This window comes from Papio anubis, chromosome 13, assembly GCF_008728515.1.
Source record: "Papio anubis isolate 15944 chromosome 13, Panubis1.0, whole genome shotgun sequence".
Lineage (NCBI taxonomy): Eukaryota > Metazoa > Chordata > Mammalia > Primates > Cercopithecidae > Papio > Papio anubis.
Genome location: NC_044988.1, coordinates 7,309,839 through 7,336,256, shown reverse-complemented (window position 1 = coordinate 7,336,256; position 26,418 = coordinate 7,309,839). Strand labels below are relative to the sequence as shown.

Genomic DNA, 26,418 nt, shown 5'->3' with positions numbered 1-26,418 from the left:
GCAGTTCAGGAGGACTGCTTTTTCATGCTCTTTTCAGAAGCTCACCTAGATGGGAAGACCATCTTATTGGGATGGGAAGACCTGCTTATTTCCTTCAGAACCCTCAAGCAGAGGGTTTGGGGTGATCAAGGACTGGCTTCTAGTCTGGGTGACATGAGGCCAGCACCGGCCTGGGGTGCTGGCTGCATCTTGGCTCTGGTCTCTTCATGGACCTCACCCTGGGCTGAATCCCTTTGTGCTGGCTCCTCCCTTCTTCTCACTGAGTGTCCTCTCCTGACCACAAAGGCCACCACAGCAGTGCATGCCCGGATCACCCAGGGTATCCACAGAGTCGCTGGCACTAGTCCCAGGATTCTGTACATCACTATCACTGTAGTCCACAGAGGGGCCAGCAGCAGCTGAGCAGGCATTGTGGTGGGCAGCTGGCCCTCCGTGGCTCCCAAGGGCTCCGCAGCACTGCCTCCACTTGCTAGTGGCCTGTGGGCCACAACTGACTACTTGGAACCCTGCGGAGTGTTCCGTGCCTAACAGAAATAAGGGCCCACCAGCAGGGTAGATCGTCCGTTGAGCTGGGGGAAGGGACGGCATCTCATGTGTTAAAAAACTCTGTCCCTGATTTCGCTGTGCAAACTGAAAGTGGTATTACTTTTGCAGGGCCTTAGGGGAGTGAAAAGAGCTCCTGGCAGCCCCTAGCTCAGGTCACTCCAGGTCCCACCTGGCCCTACAGCACAGCTGAGGGATCAAAGCAGAGCCATGTCTAGCCCTAAGTCCACACACCATCCTCTCAGGGCAGCGTGGTGGCCCATCCCTGGTGGGCCTCATTACCCCAATTTTAAGTTTCCTTCTGCAGCAGGGAAGCCTGGTCCTGCCTGCAAAGAGTTTGTCTCCCTTTCTAGATGGAGCTCCTTGAAGAAGGAGCTGTTCTCTTCACCTCCATAGCCCCAGTAGCTCGCCAAGGCCCGGTATATACTAGGGGATCAGTCGTTGTTTGCCTTGTTTTGTTGAATCTACTCTGACTTGGAACTTGTCACTTTCCCTTCTTGGACTCCATATTCAGATCTGTGAATAGGAGTAAGTGGGTGAAGTCCCCTCTAGCTTTAAAACCACTGCAATACAGAGAGAACTCTGAAACCAGAACCAGAAGCTGAGGCACAGGGAATGGAGCATTTTCCCTGGCATGATGGCTGAGACCTAAGGATCTGGCTATGAAGGTGGTATCTTGTCACTGGAATGCCTCTGCAGACTCAGATCCTTGTAACTCATAGTTTGCAAATCAGACTCAGAATGATCTTCAGTGTTGGTGGTTCTGTGTGGGTTTGGTTTGTTATTTTTGTTTGGTTTTGAGACTTCGTTATTGGCACAACAGCTTCTGGAAATCTGTTTCCTGGAGAGTATGGGGGCTTCTTTGGCCAAATGGAGTGGGTGCTTGTGAGTTGGGTCAGTGCCTGAGGGAGCACTCACTTCCTTGCCTGGTCATATTTTCATTGGTGCAGGCTCCATCTGCTTGGCAGCCACTGTCTGGGCCACAGCCTGTCCACAGGGTCCTGCTCCTCTATAGTTTGTTCAGACATTATGGTGTGTCTGGCCATGTCATTTGTCATAGGTGTAAAAACAATCACAACCAAAGTATAAAGCTGTTGGAATGAGCAGCTGCCTGGGAATTGCGCTCCTTCCTGCTCTTTCCAAAGAGCCAGGCACACCGGCTAGCATCCCACTCCCTCTGACCCGCAGTCCGTGTGGGCAGTAGGCGTGGAGTGGTGCCAGCAGGAGGTGGCCTTAGAAAGGCAGCGACCCAACGGCCTCCAGCTCCACCTGAAAGCACCATCTTGTCGCCACTTCCCTCAGGAGCAGGCGAGCTCTTCCCCAGGGCCCACTTCACAGCTTCCCGTCCCATGCAGTACCACCGGGCAGAGGCGGCGGCCTCTCCGGCACTGCAGGGGACAGGGCGCTGGGAGGGGAGCCGCAGCCTACGGGCCTGATGTGGGCAGACGGCCTGCGGCCTCTGGGTGCTGCCTGCTCTGGCCCAGGAGCCCCCTGGATCCACACCCGGCCGCCCAGGGCCTCCATCTTTCACTTTTTTGGTGTCTATGGGTCTTGAGAGATGCAACCCTTACAAACACAGCCAAGTACAATAGACCAGAGCGTTCTCCTGTGTGAACACCCCCTGGGGCAGACGTCCTGGTTTCACTGAGCGTCTAACACAACACCTTTAGTACCATGGCACACACTGGAAGGCTACAGGCTCATTGAATTCATAGTTAAATAACTAGATATGAATAAACAGGTTAATGAGCTACATGTCCTTGTATTAAATGCCTTTTTAGTAAAAGTGTATTCAAATGATAAAAGTAATACACCCCATTACAAATTATAATAGTACAGATTATGTCATCTCCAATCTTCTCCAATCCCATTTTTCAATTCTTTACAATTTGGTGTATATTCTTTTAAACTTAAAAAATATTTATATGTATTCTCACTATTTTTCTTCATAGTTACAAGAGGAAAAATAAAAACAGTAATTCATTAAAATCTCAATTTGCCTTTCTCTAATTTAATGAGATATTTGGTCAGCTGGCATATTTCATTTTGTGATGTAAGTTGTTATTCTGAAAAGTTAAGTGTTTTATCAGTATTGTTATTTTGAGTCATAATATTAAGATGTTCTCTCTGTGTTTATGATTGACTTTTGTCATTGAGTGACTTCTTTTAAACAGTACTTCACTGTTAGTTTCCATTAGAAACAGAAAAGAAAGAAGTCAGTTTTGCTGTATTTGATTGAGTCTGAGGATGACGATGGTCTGTAAGGAGGACACTGACATAAGGAACTTCAAGAAGTTTTTACTCAATGCTATGGCTTGAATGTTTGTTCCCTCTAAAACTCGTGTTGAAATTTAATTGCTATTGTAATAGTATTAAGAGATGATTCCCTTAAAAGGTGATTAGGTCAAGAGGGGTGCAGCCCCACAGGTAGAATTAATGCCATTGTAAATGGGTGCATTCAGGCCTTTCTTGCCTCAGCCATGAGATGACATAGCGTGAAGGCCCTTGCCAGATGCCAACTCCTCAATCTTGAACTTCCCAACTTCCAAAACTATGAGTCAATACATTTCTATTTATTATAAATTACCCAGTCTCAGGCATTTTGTTAGTGCAGCAAAAACAAACTAAGGCACCCAATTTGAGAATTTTATTTCTTTTTTCCTTTATAGAAACAGTGTTGCTCTGTCACCCAGGCTGGAGTGTAATGTTATGATAGTAGCTCACTACAGCATCATATTCCTGGGGTCAAGGGATCCCCCCACCTTAGCCTCCTAGGCATGTGCCACCATGCCTGGCTAATTTTTAATTTTTTTGTGTGTGGAGATAGGGTTCCACTATGTAGCCCAGGATGGTCTCTAATTCCTGGCCTCATGTGATCCTCTCACCTTCGCCGCCCAAAGCTCTGGGATTAAAGGTGTGAGCCACCACACCCAGCCTAGGAATTTTATTTCTTCATAATGTGCCTGTTTTTCATTATGTTAAACTCTAGTTGGCAGCCTCTAAAATGGCTCCCAGTGATCTCCACTTCCCAGTACTCACACTCTGTGTGATCCTCACCCGTGAGTGAGGACTGGATCATGTGACTTGCTTCTGACTGATAGAATATGGCCAAAATGACAGGAAGCCACTTCTGACAGCAGCAGGAGACTCTAACCTCTCTCTTGCTCAGATGCTCTCCATGGCTCTCTTCTCTTGCCCACACTGATGAGCCCAGACTGCTGGGGTGACTGTTCTGAAGAGAGGACCATGTGGCAAGGAACTGAGGGATGCTTCTAGCCAACAGCAAGTGAGAAACCAAGGCCATTAATCCAACAGCCTGAAAGGCATTAATCCTGTAAACAACCAGGCCAGAGACTTTAGAAACAGAACTTGAGATGGCCACAGCCCCAACCAACACCTTGGCTGCAGCTTCCCAAGAAGCCCAGAGCCAGAGCGAGTCATGGTTGGGTTTTGGACCCATAGAAACTGGGAGATAATAAATATTTTAATCTACTCAATTTTGGAGAACTTGGTTATGTAGCAACAGATAATTAGATACTGGCTAATTGTCCACTGATTGGATATTCTACAATGTGTAGATCTATCTTTAGTTCACATGTGTTTTCTCCAAACAGTACAGTTTTTTTTTTTTCTTTATTGTCAAAAAAGAAAGTCCAATTTGGGTCTGACGGTATTTTTGACATGGGGAAAATGGTACAGATGCAAAAGCATCTCTTTGTGCTTTACTACTTGAGATGTTCAGTATACAATTATTAACTTTGAAAAGACAGGCCTGTCGTTTATCTCTGTAATTCGGAGAACTTTTAGTTCTGGTTGCCCCAGTCCAGGCTAATGTAGTTAAAGGCCATGTGGTGTAGTCACAAAAGTGGCAGGAAAGGCCCTCTACCCTCTGGTTTAAAAAAAATAGAGCCTAAAACCACTATCCCTAGAGCACAAATAATTTAAATTACTCCAAGCTAAAAATGATTGATAGAGGAAAATTTGTGAGACTCAATGTGGTAGAAGGAGACTCTGTGGATGCTCTAGATTCTAGGAAAGAGGCAGAAAAGAAGGGCAGGAGAGTTGAGTAAAAATCACCTTAAAGAAAATTGGCTTCTCTTCAGAATTGTCTGAGGCTTGGGCTGCTGGGTTTGGCAGGGCTATTGTTTAGGGGGTCACCTTAGCTGTGTGTCTAGACAAAATGATTTTTCATTTTGTGCTGGGGTCTTGAACTTCAGAATCCATGACCAACTTCTTGAATCAGCTTAACACTGCTAAGTGAGCCTTTCCCTTAAAACACACAATTGCTTCTGACAGCAAAAGTCCAATTAACAAACGAAAGGGTACATCGTGTGAGAATGTTCTGGAATCTTAAGTGACTTGCTTTTCATGATAATAACTGCCTCGTATGTTGCAAAAAGTCCCCTGGACCCCATGAGGGCTCTACAGAAAATATCGTAGAAAACCTAAGCATCGTGTCCAATGCTCACAGTGGGGTATCACCAATTATCAATTTAATTACAACTTTATTACTTACTATGCAATTTGTTTCCTACAGAGTGTATGTTCCTTCCGGGAATACAAAAAAATATGTTCTAATTAAAGTACAATTATCCATCCAGTGCAGAAGGGCAGGTGTCACAATCTTTCTGCGTCCTCATTACATCTGAGTATTCATGAAGATACCTCACATTCACTCTCAGGCCCCATCACCTGACATTACATGTGGTATTTCTAGGAAATACAAGGCTTTAACCAAACTCTTTTATTTCAAGTTATGGAAAGTACAAATTTTTTTTAAAAATGCGTAGTAAATGAAATAGGATAAGACTCATAGTGACTTCAAATCCTTTACGTTTTTCATTGAAATGCATACTTTCTAGGTTAACATACATTGATTGGTACAGTCCTGAAATCAGTGTAATGCAGTTGATAAGATCCAGAGTTTATTACCAACACACACAGGTGTCATTTTCACCTTTTTGTCTCCTAGTGTCCAAACTATTTTTAACGATGAGCATGACTTGGTCTTTCTGTATTCCCTATGCCCTGCTTCACTCTCCTATTTCCTAACCAGTCCTAAGATTCGTGGACGTGTTTTTAACTTATTGAGTGGTGTCTCTATAGTTTATTCTTTTTGTTTTTGCTTCTGTGTTTTCACTTGGTGTTTGGTAGCTAATAAACAGTTGGACTGAGATTCACAGGCAGATTTTCGGTGTCAAGAATGTGACAAGGTGACATTGCTTGTGAGTTGGGTCAGTGCCTGAGGGAGCACTCACTTCCTTGCCTGGTTGTATTTGCATTGGTTATGTGTGCTAGAGCTAAGATTACTTTCTAATTCATTTTTAATTGAAGTGAAAATTACCAACAATTGCCTGGACATTAAAGTGTTACAGTGTGAGAAAACAGGACGCAACTCTGTGAAGGAGAAAATACCTTACGATGCGCAGGTTTCCCGCAGGTCTGTGTCTACTCAGGGAAGTATGAAATACTGTGAACCTTGTATGAATTAAAAATTAAAAATTGTTAAGACAGCATTTAAGGTAAAAAAAGAGAGACGATATAAACAATATAACAATGTAGAAGATTCAGTTAAGGAAGAAGTGAAATAAAGCTAAAAAGAATTTCTTAAAAGGATTTATTTTAATTCGGAAAGAGACAAAACATTGTTTCATATCCCTCAAACCATACTATGTAGTTCTACATAAATATTTCTAGAGTGTTAATATTGTGGTTGCCATGTTTTAGTTTTTCATTCTTATAACCAATCTATAGCAAACCAAAGTTTTAAAGAAATAAGTATAGTTTCAAAATGGAATGTACACGTTGGAAACTTTAAAACATAGTAAACAATAAAACCAACAAAAATTAGGATGGCAGGAGAGAGAAAAGGAAGCAAAGAGTCCAATATGCTAGAAGAAAATGATTTAATCACATTAGAAAGCTAATAAGTCAGTAAATATAGCTATACATAATGTATATATGTGTCTATATACATACAATTTTTAAATAAAAATTTTAATAAGCATCATCTCAAGGGTACATATTATAAACACGGCATTACTATTGATATTAACTTTGAACACTTGGCTGAGTAGTGTTTGTGAGGTTTCTCCACTCTAAAGTTATGTGTTTTTTTTCCTCCATTTTCCATATTGTACCCTTTGGAAGGGAGTCACTGTATGCTGCCCGCACTGAAATGCAGAGTAATGCTTTATGACCCTGGAGGTGGCTTATCTAGATACATTATTTGGAATTCTTCTGCATGGAATATTTATCTATTCTGCATTTATTTATTTATTGTCCTATCATTTATTCATATTAGAAAGGACATGTGGATATTTATTTTTTACATTTTGCTATAAGCCAACATCACTTATTTACTTATTTTTGCTCAAATTGTTCCAGTTTTGGCCACTGGGAGCTTTCAGTTGACTGAAATGAACATACTCCTGTCATTTTGTTTTGTTTTTGAGCACTTTCTTACTTGTTGGCACTACAAGATGCTCCAGGCTTGTCTTGTATATTTTCTGTCCTAGTCCTAGGATCAGCCATTTCTCCAAGGATCCCTGGTGTCTTTTATTGAGAATGGTATTAGAAACCAAGATCTGGGCACTATATGTATTCACTGCTACTGTGGTTTGTTGCTTCTAGGCTCTCTCAGCTGACAAAGCAAGGAGATACATGTGTGTGTATGACCCAATCTCTATATACACATCTGTGAATATTTCTATGTGTAACCATCTGTATTTACGTTAGGTAGAACATGAATTTATGCTATGTCCACAACTCTAATCCATTATCAATGAAACATCATTTTAGCCTCCTTCTCTTACTTATCTGTAACTTATGGCCCCAAATTGTGAGCAACCTGGCTCCAATTGTCTTCCATCCATTTACTTAATTGTCCCATTCCAGCACACATGTATAGTAGTATCAGCATTGATAATCTGTACCCCAGTGAGAAAAAATTTTATCAGCCACAGTACAGTGTAATGCACAGTGGTTTTTTTTTTTTTTACCTTTAGTCTTACAGACTCCATTTTTCCCCCCCAAAGTTACTTAGGTTAACACATTTCCCCCACTCCCCTTCAGTGACATTTCCTCACACATTTGTGATAGACTTAGATTTTGGGGAGTCAGATTCTGTATTCTCCTCCAGGATTAATTGAATAAAATTTTAAATTCATAAATCCACTCAGAAGAAACACTAAAAATAAGAATAATATTACCATACAAAAATTGAGGGTGTCTGGGAAGAACAGAAAGGATGAAGTAGTAGATAAGCTAAATTTCTTTTTGGTTAGTTATTATTTCTTTTGTTTTATTATTTTATTGCTTATTATTAATTATATATATTTCCAAAAGGAAAATACAAAAAAAAATTTTGATAAACACTATTACCTACCACTTAGATTTAAAAATTGTTAACATTTAGATATACTTTCTTTAAAACTTTAAAAATTCTTATTACAGAAAAATTTAAACATATAAAAGAGAAAGCCTTAATATACCCATCACCCACCTTCAAAAATTATCAATTCATGGCCAATCTTACTTCATCCATATTCCCACCCATTTCTCCTACCCTGTATTATTTCGAAGCAAATTCAAGGTATCATGTCATTGCATCTATAACTACTTCAGAACATAAATTTAAAGATAAGGACGACTAAAAACACAGTGAAAATAATATGATCACAACAAAAAATGAACAATAATTTATTAATATGATTAAAATTCAATTAGTGTTCACATTTTCTATTCTTTCATAAATGTCATTATCTAGATTTTTCTCACCGTGTTTGAGTCAGGATCCAAATAAAATGTACCCATTGGTCTTGATAATAGGCCCTTTATATATTTTTTGGCTTTCATCTCGTTCTCATTTTCTCCCCCTTCTAATTTGTTGTTGAACAAATCTGCTCATTTGTTCAATACCTTCCCACATTCTGGATTCTGATTATTGTCTTCAGGTGGTGTCAAATTTAACATTTTTTTTGTCCTCTCTACTTATATATTGTAGTTAGATCTAGAGACTCCAAAAGATTCAGATTATCTATTTTGACAGTCTACTTTACAGTTGCTGATGGACTTTTCCATCAGAAGGCATCTGATTGTCTTCTTTTGTGATATTGGCTGCTCTGATGTTTAATGTCTAAATAATTATTAGGATTATTAAATGGCGCCATTCTAATTTATTCTTCCCTTCTCACTTATTAAGTGTAATATACATATAAGGAGAAACTCTGACTCATCTACTCTTTGGCTAGTCAGTGGTAGACTCCATGTAGGAAATGCAGAATTTTTCCCCTTTATTTACCAGTTTTCAAAATAGTGACTTGATTTATTTATATGCCACATGTCTTATCCTTCATAATAGCCCTGTCTGAAGTTTAAACGGGAAATAACAGAATGTGTATATTGTATTTTATCAAGTTATAGGGATCAACACCAAAAAACTGAAGATTAAAAATGTTGATAGTGGTTGTCTCTGGAGACAGAGGCTGTGGATGGCAGGAAAGAGGCTACCTCTTTTTTATTCGGGTCCTTTTTTAACATATGTGTTTTTAAAAACATATGCAGATGTTACTACTACTATTTTTAATAATAATGACAATAATACTTTTATCAGGAATTTTTAACTGTGTGGGAAAATGCTCATACTATTTAAATGAAAAAGATATACATAATATATAAACTTATGTAATCGCATTAAGATAGCCAATGAATCCAGCTCAACAGAGAAAAAAGAGACAGTTAGAAGGTAATTACCACAAAACTAATGGCCGAGAACTCTGAGCACCAGATTGAGTTCAGGTCTTACAACAGCTCTATAACTTAGTATTATGGAACATTCTCAGGAGTTTAATAATTTGCCCAATATCACCTAGTCTGGCTCAACTTTTACTCTGTATACTCTTGTTACTTGTACAAAGTGTGAGCCACAGACCAGCAGTGTCAGTACAGCCTATTGGAAATGCAGAACCTCGGGCCTGCCCGAGACCTACTCACTCAGAATCTGATTTTTAACGGAATCCCTCATTGATTCGTAAGCACATTAAAGCTTGACAAGCTCTGCTTTATAGTCTACTTATGAATGAGTAGGGTGAAGGTTGGGAGGTGTGGGACTCTAATTGTCTATTTCTCTCTTCTATTTGTCTATCTATCTATCTATCTATCTATCTATCTATCTATCTATCTATCATCTATCTATCTATCCATCTCCTGTTATCTGTATCTGTGCATCCATCCACCCAGTGTTCAAATTGTAAATTGTCTTATAAATGTGGTTCTCTTACAGTTTGATTCTTTGAAATGGGATCCAAATAATGTCCATTGCGGCTTCCTCCTCCAGTTTTTATTTACTGTATCTTTTGATATTTCTGTATGAGAGAATCTGGATTGTTTCCTGATTGTCCGGGATATCATTTAATATGTTTCTCTGTCCTATGCATTTCCTGTATTAGGTAATTGAGTATGGAGGCTAGACCAGATTCGGGTTTGATTTTCTCAGAAAGACTATTTCCTAGCGAGTGGTGTTTGCTCTCTCTCTCTCCTCTCTTCCTCCCTTCCTCCTTATTTATGTGCATATCTTGTTCCAGTATCTACCTAATGAAATAATAGCTGTATTTCAAAAGATTAATAATAGATATTACAAGAAACACTTTCAAATTGTTTTCCTAAAAATAAATAAAATTTAAAAAGCACTGGTTCAGTGCAAGTTAATATAATATTTGGAGAATCACTTTCGAAGTAGTAATGTGAGCAATAGAGCAAGGAGGTCATGTTAGGATAAGAAACTGAAAAAATAAGGCCACAGATTACTCCTGGCAGCTTTGCCTGAGGAAAGCTTCACATAGTTCATAAGAGACTCTTCTCCTCTCTCTAACATAAGATCAAGGAATCATGTATTTAAATGACACAGGGCAGAAAATGGACACCATTTAAACCAACAAAGCAACAACAGCATCAACCCCGGAGTGGAAGCAGCTGAGAATGGTGACGCTCACCTCCCTGGCCTTCAGCACACATCACAGAGGAACGTAGAGCAGGGACACAGAGTTGGTGTGGCCTGTGACCTGACCTGATGACCCAACAGGATCATTGATATGTATGTGTGTGTTTATGAGAAGCCAGGGCAACGTTTACACAGCTTTCTAAATACTAGCCAAGGGGCACATTTTGTTTGAAGTTGTAGCGGAAACTCGTGAAGTTAAATGTAACATGACCTCATTATCATCATGAGGCAGAAATTCTAATGATTGAAGTGTGGGTGACCTGGATTCTCCTCTCTCCTTCTGTATTTGTTTTCTATTGTTGCTGTAACAAATTGCCACAAACTTAGTAGCTTAAAACAATATAAACTTATTCTTGTACTGTTCTGGAGATCAGAAGTCCAAAATGAGCTTCACTGGGCTGAAATCGGCAAGGCTGGTGCATTCTGCAGGCCATGAGGGAAGAATCCGTTTCCCTGCCTCTTTCAGCTGCAAGAGGCCACCTGCGTTCCTTGGCTTGAGACCCCTTCCTCTCATCACAACAGCTTTTTCTTCTGTTGTCGCATTTCCTAGGAGTCACTCTGATCCCAGGTGTCCTTTCTACAAGGACTCTTGTGAGCACATCAGGCCCAGCTGGATAATCCAGGATAGCCTCCCCACATCCAACTCTTTGATTTGAATCACGCTTGTAAGTCTGGTCCTTCTTCATTCATCCCACCTGGCTGTGTCAGCTGACCTCTTTCCTGTGAGCACTGAGAGACGGAAAGGAGTGTGCTCACTGTCAAACTACTTTCATGGCAGGGAAAGCGTGAAAGAGGATTGACGCCCATCAGTAGTGGAATGGGTAGATACAATGTGCTGTACTCCTATGATGTGATAGGATACAGTAGTTAAAAGGAATAAATTATACAAATGCATAAGGATAAATACATAGAACTCAAAAGCCATGATCCATAAAAAAGCAAGTTGCAGAACAGTGTTAGTTATGTCTATTATTTTATGACAAAAACATACATATCTACATATATATGCAGACATAATAATACTATAATAGATTAGGAGGATGCATAATAAACTCATATTTGCACTTGTCTGTGTGGAGTGAGGGAGATGGATCTGGGAAGAATTCTCAAAGGATACAACAGCATTATTTATCATATTTTATTACCTTAAAAAATGTCAGATATGTGGAAGTACAACATCTCTATAACACAGATACAATTCATGAAATGTATTGCTCAATGGATTATCACAAAATTAACCCAACTGGTTACAACCAGATCAAGAAATAGAACATTTTTAGACTCCAGAAGCCTTCATCTTACTTGTTCTAATCATGACCCCTTCCTCCTGCTCTGCAATGCCAGAAATTTGATTTGCCTAATTTTGAACAATGTATAAATGGAAATAGAGTCAAGATGTATAGGCTTTTACATCGGGCTCCTGTCACTTAACATTATGGCTGTGAGACTCATCCCTGCTATTCCTCATAACAGTATTCATTAATTTTCAGTGCTAAGTAGTATTTCTTTACATAAATATTTCACAACCTATTCATTCACTTATTCTCAAAGGCAGGTGCTGCTTCCAGATTTTGGCTACTGGGAAAATTTTTGTATACACCTTTTGGTGCACACATGTATACATTTCTCTTAGATATGTGCTTAAAAACGGAATTTCTGGATTATCGGGTGTGCATATGTTTGGTGTCAGTTATTTTCAACATTGTTGTACCAGCTATCATGCTCACTAGTAATATGTGTGTGTGTGTGTGTATATATATATATATATATTTTTTTTTTCTTAAAGTGAAACAATAAAGAGTGGATACAGGGAGGCAGAAAATTCCTTTGAGAAATGTTGCTGTAAATTGGGAACAGACAATTTTTCATCAGGGAAATAACAAATGGATAACATTTCTCTGCTGAGAGAAATGATACAATAAAGGGAGAGAGATGACAATGCAGGCAGAAAGGCCATCTACAGTAAAAAGTCCTCCAACAGTTAGAGATAGGACCCACAATGCAACTGGTGGGAGTTCGCTCTGATGGGAGGAGGGACACTTTCATCACTTCACAAGTGGTTAGCCCTAAAACATGCGTTCATATTTGGTGAGGCGAAGGGGTTGACTTGTTGGTTCCTGCTTCTCTTTCCTCAATGAATTATGAGGGGAAGTTGAGGAAAAGGTGGTGTTGGCTTGAGGCCAATGGGGAAGACACTTGATTTAATTAAAGTAACACCAGCTGCTGTGACAAAAATAAATGCAATGCGAAAATAAATAATTTTCTTGTAACAAGAAGTTAGACAATACACGTTTATATTTTGCTCAGAATTAATATGCCTGTTTCTGGGGAGGCTCTGCTCCACACAGGGATTCAGAGACCCAGGTTCCTATGCTTTACTGAGCTATGATCCTAAGCACCTTTCAGGTCACTGAAGAAGAAGTATGGCATCTCACACATGGGGGCTTGGAAAGCATGAACCTCTGTTCACGTTCATAGGGCTTCTCCTGATACCAAGGGAAGTGCAACGTGAACTCGGTAAAGTGGTAAGAGATGCAGTTGAACAGATCAGGTTCAACTACAGCTGTGGCTTCCAGTCTTCCTCCACACATACACACACTCACCCCTCTCCAAAGTCAAGGGCCGACAGCCCCTTTCTGCTTTAATTTCAGGTTTGCAGCCTAATTCCGGCTCGTACAATTTGAGAAGCCTAAGAGATGTTTTAAAGCTTGAATGATCAAAGACTTCAACAGTCAAATGCTTTTTACATTTTGGCTCCTTTTTCAAAATTTAATTTCCTCTAGAACCAAATAGGCCTTTGAGCTATGTTTTTTTGGGGCAGAATTATATATCACACATATCAATAGGTTTCCTAAGCATGATTCTCAGGTCTCTTTTATTTTTCTGTTTCCTCAGCCCTACATCCTTTCTTTCCAAACTAACAGCAGCTACCTGGAGGACGTCCAAAACAATGAGCTTGAGTAGGATGAGAGGCTCTTCACTGGGTCTTTGTCACAAAGTGGAATTGCTTTATATAACGGAAGAATCATAATGGGCCTGTTTTATTCAGTGCATTTTACAGTCTACCTTTTGAAATTTGAGTTGAAAAAATAGTTTATTCTCCCTATGTTTCAAGGACCTAGCTTTCTGGATTCTTTCTATTGCAAACTGAATAATCCTTTCCCAAATTCATTTCTTCCTCATTGTAACTTGCTAAATGTGGAAAACAAAAGTTAATGTATTCAGTCTGCATGACACTTCCCAACATGTTGCTGAAGGTCCCAGCTTGATAGATGGCTTTTTAGGAGCCATGCCTGAAAGGCGTGCACATCACCTGCTCATGTTCAGTTTGCAGAAGCTCAACCACATGGTTGCAACTAAGTGCGAGCTCTTCAGGCTTACAAACATAGGATTTCAGGGTTGCTAGCATGCGAATGAGGCTGCTCTTTGGGTGGGAGAGGTCTGGGGGTGATAATGGGGGAGGGGAGATGGGTTCTGCTCTCAGTTTCCCTATAAGCAGCACCTTCTGACCACTGACTTCTTTATTAATTACCTAAGAAGCAAGCAGTTTTTCTAAGTGGGCATTACTTTTTCCCAGGGAAAACACAGCTTAGTTGTATATGGGGAAAACATTTTCTTGTTTATATAACTTTGAACTTGCTTCTTGTGATAAAAGGAAGTACCATCATGTTCTCTTAGGAAACTCTGACATTAGAATTATTATTATTATTTGAGACAGGGTCTCACTCTGTTGCCCAGGCTGGAGTGTAGTGTTGCAATCATAGCTCACTGCAGCCTTGACTTCCCTGACTCAAGTGATCCTCCCACCTTGGCCTCCTAAATAGCTGGGGCTACAGACACGGACCACCACATTCGGTGAACTTTTAAAAAATTTTTGTAGAGATGGGGTCTCACTATGTTGCCCAGGCTGGTCTCCAACTCCTGGGCTCAAGCAAACTCTGACATTATTGTGTCATGACATGTTTTATTTTTCTTCAGTTGAATTCAAATTATGGGAAAAAAGTATGCACTCCTACCCATTCTTTTTGACCCATCTTGGATGAGTGATACCAACCTGAACTCGATTCTTATTCTTTTTAGATTTACTTTTAATTTTTTAATTTTTTAAATTTTTTAAATTTATTTTTTATTTTATTTATTTATTTATTTTATTAGATTCTTATTCTTAAATTGCACCTGTGGTACGTAGCTTCTGAAATGGCCCTCAGTGGTCCTCACCTCCTGGTATTCGCATCCTGTATAATCCTGTATAATGTGAGTTGGCCTTGGTGACTTGATTGTGATGGACAGTAGTGACGGGATGTCACTTTGAGATTAGAGTATAAAAGACCTGCTCCGTCTGTGGTTCTTTCTGGGGAAGCCAGCTGTGATGTCATGAGGCTTCCCTGAGAGAGGCCCATGTGGCTCAGGACTGAGGCTGGACTACTGGATGCAAGTCAGCCAAGAGACGGCTCTGTCTGACAGCTGCACCATACCCTTATAAGAAACCCTGGGCCAGAGGCATCCAGCTAGGCCATGGCCAGATTCCTGACTTATGGAAGCAGACAGATAATGAAGAACCATTCATTATGACTTTGCTGAGTGCTAGGTAATTTGTTTTGTCCCAATAGAGAATTAATATACCATATCTGATACAAAGGGATTCAGTGGAGTGGGGAAGGGGAGAAGGAGGAGGGAGTATCACCATACTAAGAAAGCTAAACAATAAGTGAATTGCTGGTTAAAGTTTAACTTTTAGTATATAATCACAGGGCCTCACGCCTGGAAGTTTCCCCATGGTCATAATACTAAAGGATTATTCATGCAGAGTAAAACGATGCTCCAGCAAGTCTCCGTGGGACACAGAGGTTTACTTTGACCCTAATTCAGACCTTTGCTGTTTCTTGCCATTGTAAAGAACTGTTTTTTCCAAAAAATATTTTGAGCACCTATATTGTGCACATACTCTGTGAAGCTCTAGTTGTCAAAAAAAAACAAAAAAAAAACAAAAAAAAACCCTGATATGGACACTTTCTTGTGAGAACTAAAGGTGTAGTGTGAAAGATGGAAATTAATTAAATCCCAAATTAAATGTAAAACTACAACTGTATGCTGTGTTAGAAAGGAGAGAGCCACAGCATTCCTAAGAGCTTGAAATGAGGGGAGTTGGGTGAATGGAGCACGTGCAAAGGCCCTGAGATAGTTGTATGACACGGAAAAAATGATGGCATGTAACAATGACACAGAGAAGAAAATAATTGATTAAATAGAAGGGGGCTGAGAATTGGAGGGGGCATGCAATTTGAGGTCTTGTGGCTTACAGTATGGGATATAGGTTTATCTGAGTTTTTAAATTCCATTGCAGATTAAACAACCTTTGGAAAAGTATAACAGAAAGATAAATCTGATGTAGCTGACTCCATCTTGCCTCTAACCTCACAGGCTGGCTGTCTTTGCGCATTTCTGGGCGTGGGCCAAGCTCACTTTGGGAAAAGCTTAGTTTATGGTTTAAATGATGATAGCTCTTCCCCAAACCTAAACTGCTCTTGTAAAACTAATGAAAGACCATCAAGTAAGGAGGATGAGAGGGTCTTGAGTTCTAAGTAATTACCAGCCATTTTTCCAGGGTAATAACATTTGCATCTCCTCCAATCACTCTTGCAGATAGACGTTACTATTATAGAACCTAAGATTGGCCTTTTGGTCTTTTCAGGTTTTTGCATTTCTGACAATCAGATGACCCCACCTGGACCCACCAACCAGTCCTGTCATCTCCACCCAGGAACTGACTCAGCACAAGAGAACAGCTTCAATTCCCTATAAGTTCATCTCTGACCTAACAATTCAGCATGCCTCCTACCTTAGCCCCCTGCCCTCCAAACTGTCTTCAAAAAACCCCTAACCTCCAAGCCTGCAGAAAGGTCGATTTGAGGAATAACTCTGTCTCCTGTGTGGCATGGCTGGACTCGCATCAGTTAAACTTTCTTTACTGCAATGCCATGGTCTTGGTGAGTTGATTTGGTTTGTGCAGTGGACAGAAAGAACCTATTGGGTGGGTGGTTACACAGAGGTGGGCGCAGGGAGTGACTTGGCCAGATTTGCATTTCAGAAATACCTCTGACAGCAATGTGGATAATGCATTTGAAAGGGGACAATCAATGCCTGTGGGCGAGTTGCATCATAAAGCCCTCAACTCTCTGGTAGCATAAAGCAGCAACAATTTTCTTATGTCCATGCATTCTGTGGGTCAGGAATTCGGATAAGGCTGAGTGGGCATAGTTCGTCCTATCTGTCCCCCAGTGGTGGTTGGAGACGGAAATAAGGGTGGTCTGGATATAGGACTACAAAAATAAAATAGTTGGAATAGGTAATGGATTTGCTGTGAAGGGGCATGAAGGGAGATGAAGAGATTGCTGGTTTGCGTGGCTGGATAATTGGTGGTAATATTTGTTAGGATGTAGAACACTAGAGAACAGGGTTTTAGTAGCAATGGAGGATGGTTATCAAGAGTTTGGTTTGGGGTAAATTTTAGCTATCCAAGTTGGCAGAGAATGATAGCTAATTGGCTGACCCCCTGGATTTTGAGCTTGTAGATTATCTGAATTTAAATATAGCATTGTGGTTCATTGGATTTTGAGCTTGTAGATTATCTGAATTTAAATATAGCATTGTGGTTCATTTACATTAAGATGAAAACTGCAGTTATGAGTGTGAATATGATTGACCACGACAGTAGAGTAGGATGAGAAGCCAAGAGATTCATGGGCCTATTATTGGGAAAATCCACTATTTAGTAGATGGGTAGATAATGAGCCTGGGAAGATATGTCCAGAGTGTCAGGAGGAAAACCAGGGTAGCATAAATCACAGATGTCAAAATAAGAGAGGCTTACTCAAAGGAGGACGTGGTCAACTGTGCTGCCATTTTATAAAAGCACAAAGAAGATGACCTTTGAAACAAGGAAAGTGAGGCTTACCAGTGTGGTTTCATTGGCCTGGTGGAAGCAAGTGAGATTGCAGATGGCGGAGGAGTGCACACGAGGGGAGGAGCTGGAGGCACTGAGTATGAACACTCAGGAGAAATTTGGTGCAAAGGGAAAGAGAGGGTAGGCTGGCAGAAAAGGAGAATCAAGGGATTTTATTCCAGATGTTTGTTGTCTAAAAATTCAACACGAATATTCATTTAAAAGCTATTTTAAAATTTTGGGAAAATATGTTGCAAATATTAGAGAGAAACAAGACAATGATAAAATAATAGTTGAGAAGGGACTGAGAGAAGAAGGAGGAGAGGAAGGAGAGGGACAGAGAAAGATGGGCCTTATGTAGAAAGGAGCAGCTGCTGCAAAATTAAAGAGGGAGGGAGGACTGGATGGGGTTGAGGTCAGTGTGACTGACAGCAGGCTCTGGAGGCCTTGCTTGAACACTCTCTTGTGCACTGAAGGCAGTGATACCCACTCATTACGGATGGTACAGCCACCTGCCCCCACTGAAAATGTCAGGTCCTTTAGGTGTGGCTTCAATGTCCCATCGTCATGATCCTTCACCTCTGGCAGTTGACCAGTCATGTGCTGCTGTGACCAAATATTTGGAAATATTCGTTAGGCAGAGAGTGGCAAATCCAGTCCGAGCAAGAATAAGCTTTGATTAATAATGCTTTAATTAGATGCGGCAAACTCTGAAAGGAGCCGCACAGATGGTTGGAGAAGCAGATGCTGGATCCATGTGCTAAACAGGGAAACTGGTTTGATCTTTACCTGAAAGTAATGCATCTGAAATATCATTTTGCAAGCAGTATGGAGGATTGATCAGCTGGCCACGGCATCCTAAACCTGAGACAATATACGATATGAAAGAAAAATATATGATATAAATGGGAAAGCTGTGAGGCCTTGAAATTAAGAGATGAGAATCATCATTGAGCAAGTATTATTTGTAAAGAAGTAGAAAATGTATTATGTATATATAATATATTCATGTGGAGGGTGAGTAAAAGGAGAGTTTGGATGAGCTAATTGATCTGGTGAATACACAGGTGTGTAGCCTTCACAGTGAAGGGGAATACAGGTAAGGCGGTAGGTTTGGAGGGGGAAGGATGAAAGGACTTAGGTTTTAGGTGTGTTGGGTGGGATCCCCTTGAAGTCTTCCATGATGGACTGGACAGTTTGGTCTGTGGATCTAGGGCTTTGTGGTAAGATCTGGGCTAGAGGTACGTCAGGGTTAGGTATAGTAGGTTCATTTCCTATTACTGCTGTTAAAAATTACCACAAAATTAGTGGTTTGTTCTCTTGCAGTTCTGGAGGTGGAAGTCCAAAATGGGTTTCACTGGGCTAAAATCAACACGTTAGCAAGATTGGGTTCCTTCTGGAAGCTTGAGGAGACAATCCATTTCCTTGCCTTTCCCAGCTTCTAGAGGGTGTCCATGTGCCTTGGCTCATGGTATCCCATCACCGTGTCTCGAATTCTATTGCCACGTGTCCTTCTCCAGCCACTCTGACCCTCTTACTTCTTTCCTATAAGTACGTCTGTGATGACATTAATACTCTCCCGACCTCAAGGTTCTTATCTTGATCTGCAAAATTTTCTTCTACCATGTAAGCTAACATATTACCAGGTGCTAAAAATTAGGATGAGTATGCCTTTGGAGACAATTATTTTGCTTGGGATTCGGCACTACAAGACGTGCATTTTATGCCTGACTATACCACTGATTACACTGTAACCCTGAGTGACCCTTACCTTCAGTTAGCCTCCAGTTTTTCATCTGCGAAATAGAGATGTGACATTTATATTTGTTATACTTCTTTTGACAGGTCAAAAGGACCTAATGAAATGTTTGTGGAGTCTGTGTAAAACATGCTGCACAAAGACTTAATTAAATAAACCCATGAACTCCTAGTACCCTGACCACAGTGTATGTAAGATCAATAAATAGCTGTTGTCATGAATGCCACCTGTCCAGAGTTGAATCTAACCTTCAGGTGAAACAGATCACATTATATAAGATAGTTTCTTGAAGCCAGCACTTGGCATCAAATTGAGGAAAATGGAGGCTATGAGGCTATGTCCCTACTCGCTGGTTATTTTCTGCCATCAACACTGAGGAGTGGGGTGCACATTTGCCTGTGAAGACAGAGCCTCGTGTGACAACTTGGACCCTTTCCTCTTTTTCTAAGTAGAAAATGTCTCCATGTCCAAGTGCACATGTCATCTTACCCTCAATGAAAAGAAAAGGTAAGCATGCTGGAGACCCAACCACAAGCCAAGCATGGAGACAAAGTGGCAAAAGGGAACACACTGACCATCCTGGGGTGCACACAGATGTGGACACATGCAGCCCTTTTTCCCTTTCTGGAGACACATTGAGATTCTTTCTCTCGGTCCCTTTTGACCCTCTGAAAAAGCAGAGCCATATCAGAAAGAAATTTTTTTAAGAAAAGACCCACCATTACTTTATTTTATTTTTATTTCAATAGTTTTGGGGGAACAGGTGGTGGTTGGTTGCATGGATAAGTTCTTTACTGTGATTTCTGAGATTTTGGTGCACCCATCATGTGAGCAGTGTGACCTGTACCCAATGTGTAGTCTTTTATCCCTCACTCATTTCCTACCCTTTTCCCCGAGTCCCTAAAGTCAATTATATCATTTTATGCCTTTGCTAGGAAATACATTTTTGATGCAATTTCTTTTAGATTTTTACCAAAATCACAATCCTAACAATCTGAATTCTTACTCATTTGGGAAGTGCAATAGGCAGATAATGGCCCCTAAAGATACCCGAATCATCATGTCTGGAAGCTGTGAATATGTGACCTTGTGTGGTAAAGGACTTTGCAGATGTGATTAAGTTAGGAGCCTGGAGAAAGGGAGAGGATCCTGGCTTATCCAGGTGGGCCCAATCCAATTATAAGTGTCCTTAAAAGAGGAGAACATCTCCTGGCTGTGATCAGAAAGAGATGTGACTATGAAAGAACAGTGAGGGAGATGCAACATTGCTGACTTTGAAGACAAAGGACCAGGCCATGAACCAAGGAATTCCGGGGCCTCTGGCTGCGGAAATGGATTCTCCCCTAGAGCCTTGGGAAAGTACTAAGACCTGCTGAACTTTGATTTTAGCCCAGTGGGAGCCTTGTCAGACGCCTAATCTACAAAACTGTAAGATAATAAATGTGTGTGGTTTTAAGCACTAAGTTCATGGTAACCTGTTAACAGCATCAATAGAGAAGATATGCTGGATGAACAGTTCTGCCCATCCCTGCTCTGGGTGGGGCCTCTGACCACCTCCCTGAAGTCATGCCTGAGCTCTAGCAGTGAAGCCTGAGTTCAGCTTTACCTTCGCATTTCTCAGTCCTATTTCTCAACACTTAGGACTCCTGATGAGGCATCACCTCTCATCTTAACAGCTCTCCATCCTGATTCTCTATTCGACTGCTTTCTTTTCTTTTCTTTTCACTAAAATGCTCTCTGAGAGAAATATACTTCCATGCTTTCACTCCATCACCCAGCGTTTGTCTTCTCTGCCTTGTGGACCTCCCAACTAAAGGGCATGTTCAGCAGGGCAGGGCCACGGGGGAGGGGGCTCCTGGTCCAATAGGAATGCAGGCCAGGCCTTGGTGGGCAGAGATCCCCGCTGTGTGCAGCACTGTAGGGGAGGTGGCCGGGGAAGTGGTCTTCTGGCTAGTGCTGACATGCACAGGGTTGGCCGAGGGCCCTACCCCACCACCACCTGCAGGTTCACTTACTGTGAAATGGTGGAGAAGGCCGGCTCACCTAGACTAGCTGAGGTTTTCCATTCCAGGAGCCTTCCTTCCAGCTCCAGCCAGTCTCCTGTGGGCAAGGACAGCCCCCTGACCTCCAGCCACCCTCTTCACTCACAGTTCCTTAAGCGTGGCCCTCCCACAGCCCACCCCCGGACCATGCCCAGTCAGGGGACCTGGGAATCCATGCACATCCATGGTTTTCCTATGCTCTTTTCTTTCAGAGTCATGCACAACCCATCACAATCATCCACATGCTTCCCCTTCGGATTTCACAGCCATTCCTCCTTTCCTCTTCTCACCCGGTCAGGATGGCCACACTCCCCTGGCTGGGATTTATAACCAGAATGCAGCAGAGCATGTTCAAATTCATAACATTTAAAAAATTTTCTCTGAAAACTATCAAAGTGATGAAAGAGTCTGCAGTTTCATCTTTGCCGCCCCCATCTCTCTCTTCTGATGTTGATCTAGGGTGTTCCTGAATCCAAAATTAGTTGGGGAGAGATAGGAGTTTCAACCACACTAAACAAACTTAGCTAAAATCTTGAAGTGAGAAACTTGCAGCATTGAGTGCATCCGGAGGGAATAAACTAACTTACTCTGCCATCTTGCCAGCTTTTTATCACCCCTCTGTCAAAATACTGCAATTATTGCCAGAGTAGAATAAAATAAAACTGAAAATCTCCTAAGAAAACTCTGTAACAAGAAATTATATTCATGGTACTATTATTCATGTTAACTAATAAAATGACTCTAAATTACTTACAAAGTAAAATATTCTCTGCAATATATGACAACCCTTTGCTAGAACCAAATAGATATCCAGAATCTATCCAGGCCCTGCACTGCATTCTGCCCAGCAAAGTAAATGCATGTGACAATTTTTAGAATTTATTTCTAGTCCATCTAGTTTTATTGCCAAATGGATATACAGTAGTTCTTTCTCTTTCCATCTCTCTCTCTCCCTCTCTCTCTCTCCGTCTCTCTCTCTCTCTCTCTATATATATATATATATATTCACAAGTCACAGTCACATAAAAAAAGTAAAAGGACACTCAATCATACAGTATCATCCATAAAGATGTGTGACTTCCAACAGAGTATCTTTAATACCTAGATGATTTTTTTTAGCAATTATTATTCCACATTATAAGCTTATTTGTGTCACCGAAGGTTTACAAAATAAAAATGAGATCTCTGTGGAAGTCATGTGTTTGAAAATTGTGCTGAAATTTGTATTGGAACTTCTAAATCCTGTCATGAGAAAGAGGTAAAGTCCATTACCTTTATTAAGGTTAGAATGACGCAAAGACGAGCAGGCTGGAGTAGAGAATTTGTGCTGTAAAGTGAAAGCTGGAACATTTGATTGGAGTAATTTTACAGAACCTAGGCTTTTTCTTTCTGTGAAAATGGAAAGGCATTAGAGGTAGTTGGGAAAATAATGTGACATAATTATTGTGAAGGTTTAGGAACATTAAATTGACGATCTCGAGCACGATAAAATAGTTAGTTGCTCTATCTGTCAATGTTTATTTAGAAAATGTGGTTTACTCATTAGAGTAACCAACAATGGAATGGTATGGAGAGATTCTAAAAGAAGCCCTTGCTGAACTATGCCTAAAACAATTTTAGTACCACAATGAGCTAGGCAAACAGTCCCATCTTTGCTGATTAATCATCTCATGACCTTGGGAAAGTTAATTAACCTCTCTGAAACTATCTAGAATCATCCCTGGCACATAGCAGACTTTCAATAAATTGAACTCCTTTCCCCCATCTTCTTCATGAATTCATAAAAATTTTCTATTCGCTTAGAGTATTAGGCAACTCTATCTATGTCAAAGATGGCAAACCGTCTTTAACTCATAAGGCAGCTTCACTGTGAACCAGTTCATAATGGACCAAGGTGGCAAAAATGACATGCTAGAAACATCATTTTTATCTGCTATCCATGTTTGTTCAAGGAGAGAAGACAGGTTTGCTTTACCTATGCGTTTGGTGCATTTAGCCTTAACAGTGCTTCCTGTAGCTCCTTCCTGTATCATTGACGAAGTGTCCCTGAATACCTAGACCCCTGTGTACTCTGCATAACTCACAATGTTGTGCATAGATCATATTCATTGTAGCAGTAAAACAATACAACGACTGTAGGAAAGAAATGTAGAGACCCACAGAAAGGTTACGCAATTTGACATTAGGATTTTATTTCACAAAATTATTTTTTCCTGATTTCTGTGAAAACATCTCCTTTTAATTCATATGGCTGGAAAAAAAATTTCTCAAATTGATTGAGTTTTATGTTAGCAATGTTAAATTTTTTCATGGTAAAAAAATATTCATTTTTAATGCTAGAAAAAGAGGAAGTATAAAGGAATGTTCAATTCAGTGAATAGTTATAGGTTACCCAGTACGTGCTAAGGCCTCTGTCCAAGACGCGTGCTCTTTCTGCCCCTCTCTAGACACAGTGGATGATGGGTGAAGACGGTGGCTGCCTTTACCACGTAGATGGGTTTGTTAGGCCAAGTACAATCTTCCAGAAGTGCAGAGGGAAGGTGTGGAGGTTGGATGGTGACTGTTCGAAGGGCTGATACCTCAGTCTAGCTGAAATGCAGCCAGATGTAACACTGGCTTTAGGGTTGGTGTTCCAGAAAGAAGGACCTACATCATCCATCTTCTAGAGATGTGAAACATGGCAATAATTCATGGAAACACACTATTTTCATAGACACGTAAGGCAGTGAGACTATGGAGCATATACGCCGTCAGAAGCCAGGACCAATAATAGAGCCTTAGTTGACACAGTATGGGCTTTAGCTATTAACGGATTTTAAGCAAGATTGATAGTTGAATTTTAGATTGGTTACTCCTTAGGCAAAGAGGAGAAGCTTTTAGGCTGGGCAAGACTGGATTCAGAGATCTTGGCAAGGGTCTGGACTAGCACAGTAGATTTAGAAAAGGAAGAGATAGCTTCAAGAAGCCTTTGGAAGGACAATTCACAGGATTTCGTGATTGACTAGTGGTGTGGAGGGTGTGGCAGTGAGGAAGAAGCTGGAGTTCAGAGATTGGGTGGGTGACACACTCTGAGTTCAGTTTTGGACATGGAGATGGTGAGGTGCTAAGGGTGAAGTCTCAGAAGCAGCCTACTCTGATGCTCTGCCCTCGAATGGGTGGTCTCAGTGGTTGTTAGCTTTTGTTAATGTTGCTTTAGTTTGAGGGTCTAGAGCTATATATGTTCAAATGTTAAAATTTTCCTTCCACCCAATCCTAGTTCCCAGGTGTAATGATTAATTTTATGTTGTCAACTTGGCTGGGCAGCAGTGCCCAGACATTTTCATCAAACACTATTTTGGATGTTTCTGTGTTGGTTCAGAATTTGCTAACTTGGTGTCCATGGAAATTTTATAGAACACAACTATTGCAGACAGTAAGAATCAAGCGTACTATATTTATTTAGTGATTTACTTCTGGTCATATATTTAAAAGTTTTCCCTGTAACAAAGCAAACATCTTTGTACATTTATTATTGCACAGTTGAGCAAATATTTCAGTTGGTTAAATTCCCTGGAGGGAAACTACTTGGTCAAAGTATGTGTGGATATTGAACTGTCACGAATGTTGACAAATGACTGTCCAATGAGGTTGTACTTCATTGTTTGACAAACTCCCAAGGAACCTCGGTCCTTGAGTTCCAGCCATGCTGTGTTCACTGGGCCATGGCCATGCCTGGGAAATCTCTCCACACTCTCGTTTAGTTTGATGGCGGCTCATTTGTGTTGCAGTTCACATTTCACAGTGAGTTGACAAATATTACCATAACCCTTACCCCTCCGTGACAAAAGAAGATAAATAATGATGCCTCCTTGTGCACTTAGGGAATGAAGGCACGAAGTGATGGACGTCAACCCTGGCCTCCTGCCGTACTCTTTCATTATAAGAGTTCAATTTTTCAACACTTGTGGGAAAATAATGAAAGAAAATACAGAAGATAACATTTCTTACACAATAGTTCGTGTTTAATGTGTTTCTCAGACACTGTGAGCAGCTTGTGTGACCAGAGTAGAGGGTCATCCTCCACTGGCGTTTATTAAATACTCACTCTTAGTGGTTCAAGTGGAAACAAAGGTCTGGTGAACCGTGTGCTCATGCCAGCAGGCCCCGCGTTCGCTTCCTTCAGCGTGGTATTTCTTTGCCTCAGCTCCCTGTCCTGCCACCATGGCCTGTGCTTGATGCCATACAGAGTCCATTCCAGACACTGTCCTTTCCTTCTTGAGGGCAGAATGCCTCAGTGCCCAAAGCACGGGGCTTCTATTTCAGTCATTCATCAAATAGGGACAACCCAACATTGAAGGAAGAAGAAAAGCTTTCGTTGATAACCTGCTTATGATACAAAACAAAGTGGGGCTTGGGCTGGGACAGGGTGGGCCAGTTTGGAGATTTCTAGAACGTAGAAGTTGAACGTGGTTTCAGAGACAAAGCCAGTGGTTCCGACAGTCCCTGGTGTGGGAAAAGTGAGGGAGACATAACGAGCAGGTAATGGAAATCTGTGTGTACGGTCTGGATTGCAGGGAGAGAATTTACATGTTTGGAAAGCCAGACCTTAGCTCTGGAGGAAGTGGGTTAGTAGAAAGAAGAGGTAAGCAACTCATCTACTTGAATAGTAACTGGTAGCATTTGTTGCCAGCACAGTGCAAAGCTATTCATGACCACAGATAGGCAGGAGCTTCACTACAAGGAAAGAAACAACAACTTATTACTGCAATTAGGGTTCAGCATTGGACTGGGACAAATGGAAGGCATAGGCACCATCTCCATTACTTTCTTAAGGGACATGCCAGTTCTCTAATCAAGGGGTGTGTTGAACAAGAAGGTGAAATAAACAGGCCCCTGACTTAGAGAGCAACAGGGACAAGGGCTCCAGCGAGTCACGTTGTCTTTATTTCTTCAAAATACCAATAGCAATTCTCAACCAAACTCCCACTCAGTTCAGAGGCACCGATGAGCAACACCTGGGAAAAGCAAATGACAACTCAAAAACAACGTTGTCACCTAACACGGGCAGAACTCCCACAAAGCTGATACATAAAAATAACGATTCTTTGTGTGTGTGTGTGGGTGACACAGTGAGACTCTGTCACCAAGGCTG

The 26,418-nt window shown here is 41.0% G+C and overlaps 1 long non-coding RNA gene across 1 annotated transcript; it reads left to right on the top strand.

The window, feature by feature from the left end:
* Nucleotides 1-26,418, top strand: LOC108582473. Its single transcript, XR_001896051.3, has 3 exons — nucleotides 1-1,211; nucleotides 16,236-16,530; nucleotides 25,148-26,418. It is a non-coding gene; the product is annotated as an uncharacterized LOC108582473 (long non-coding RNA).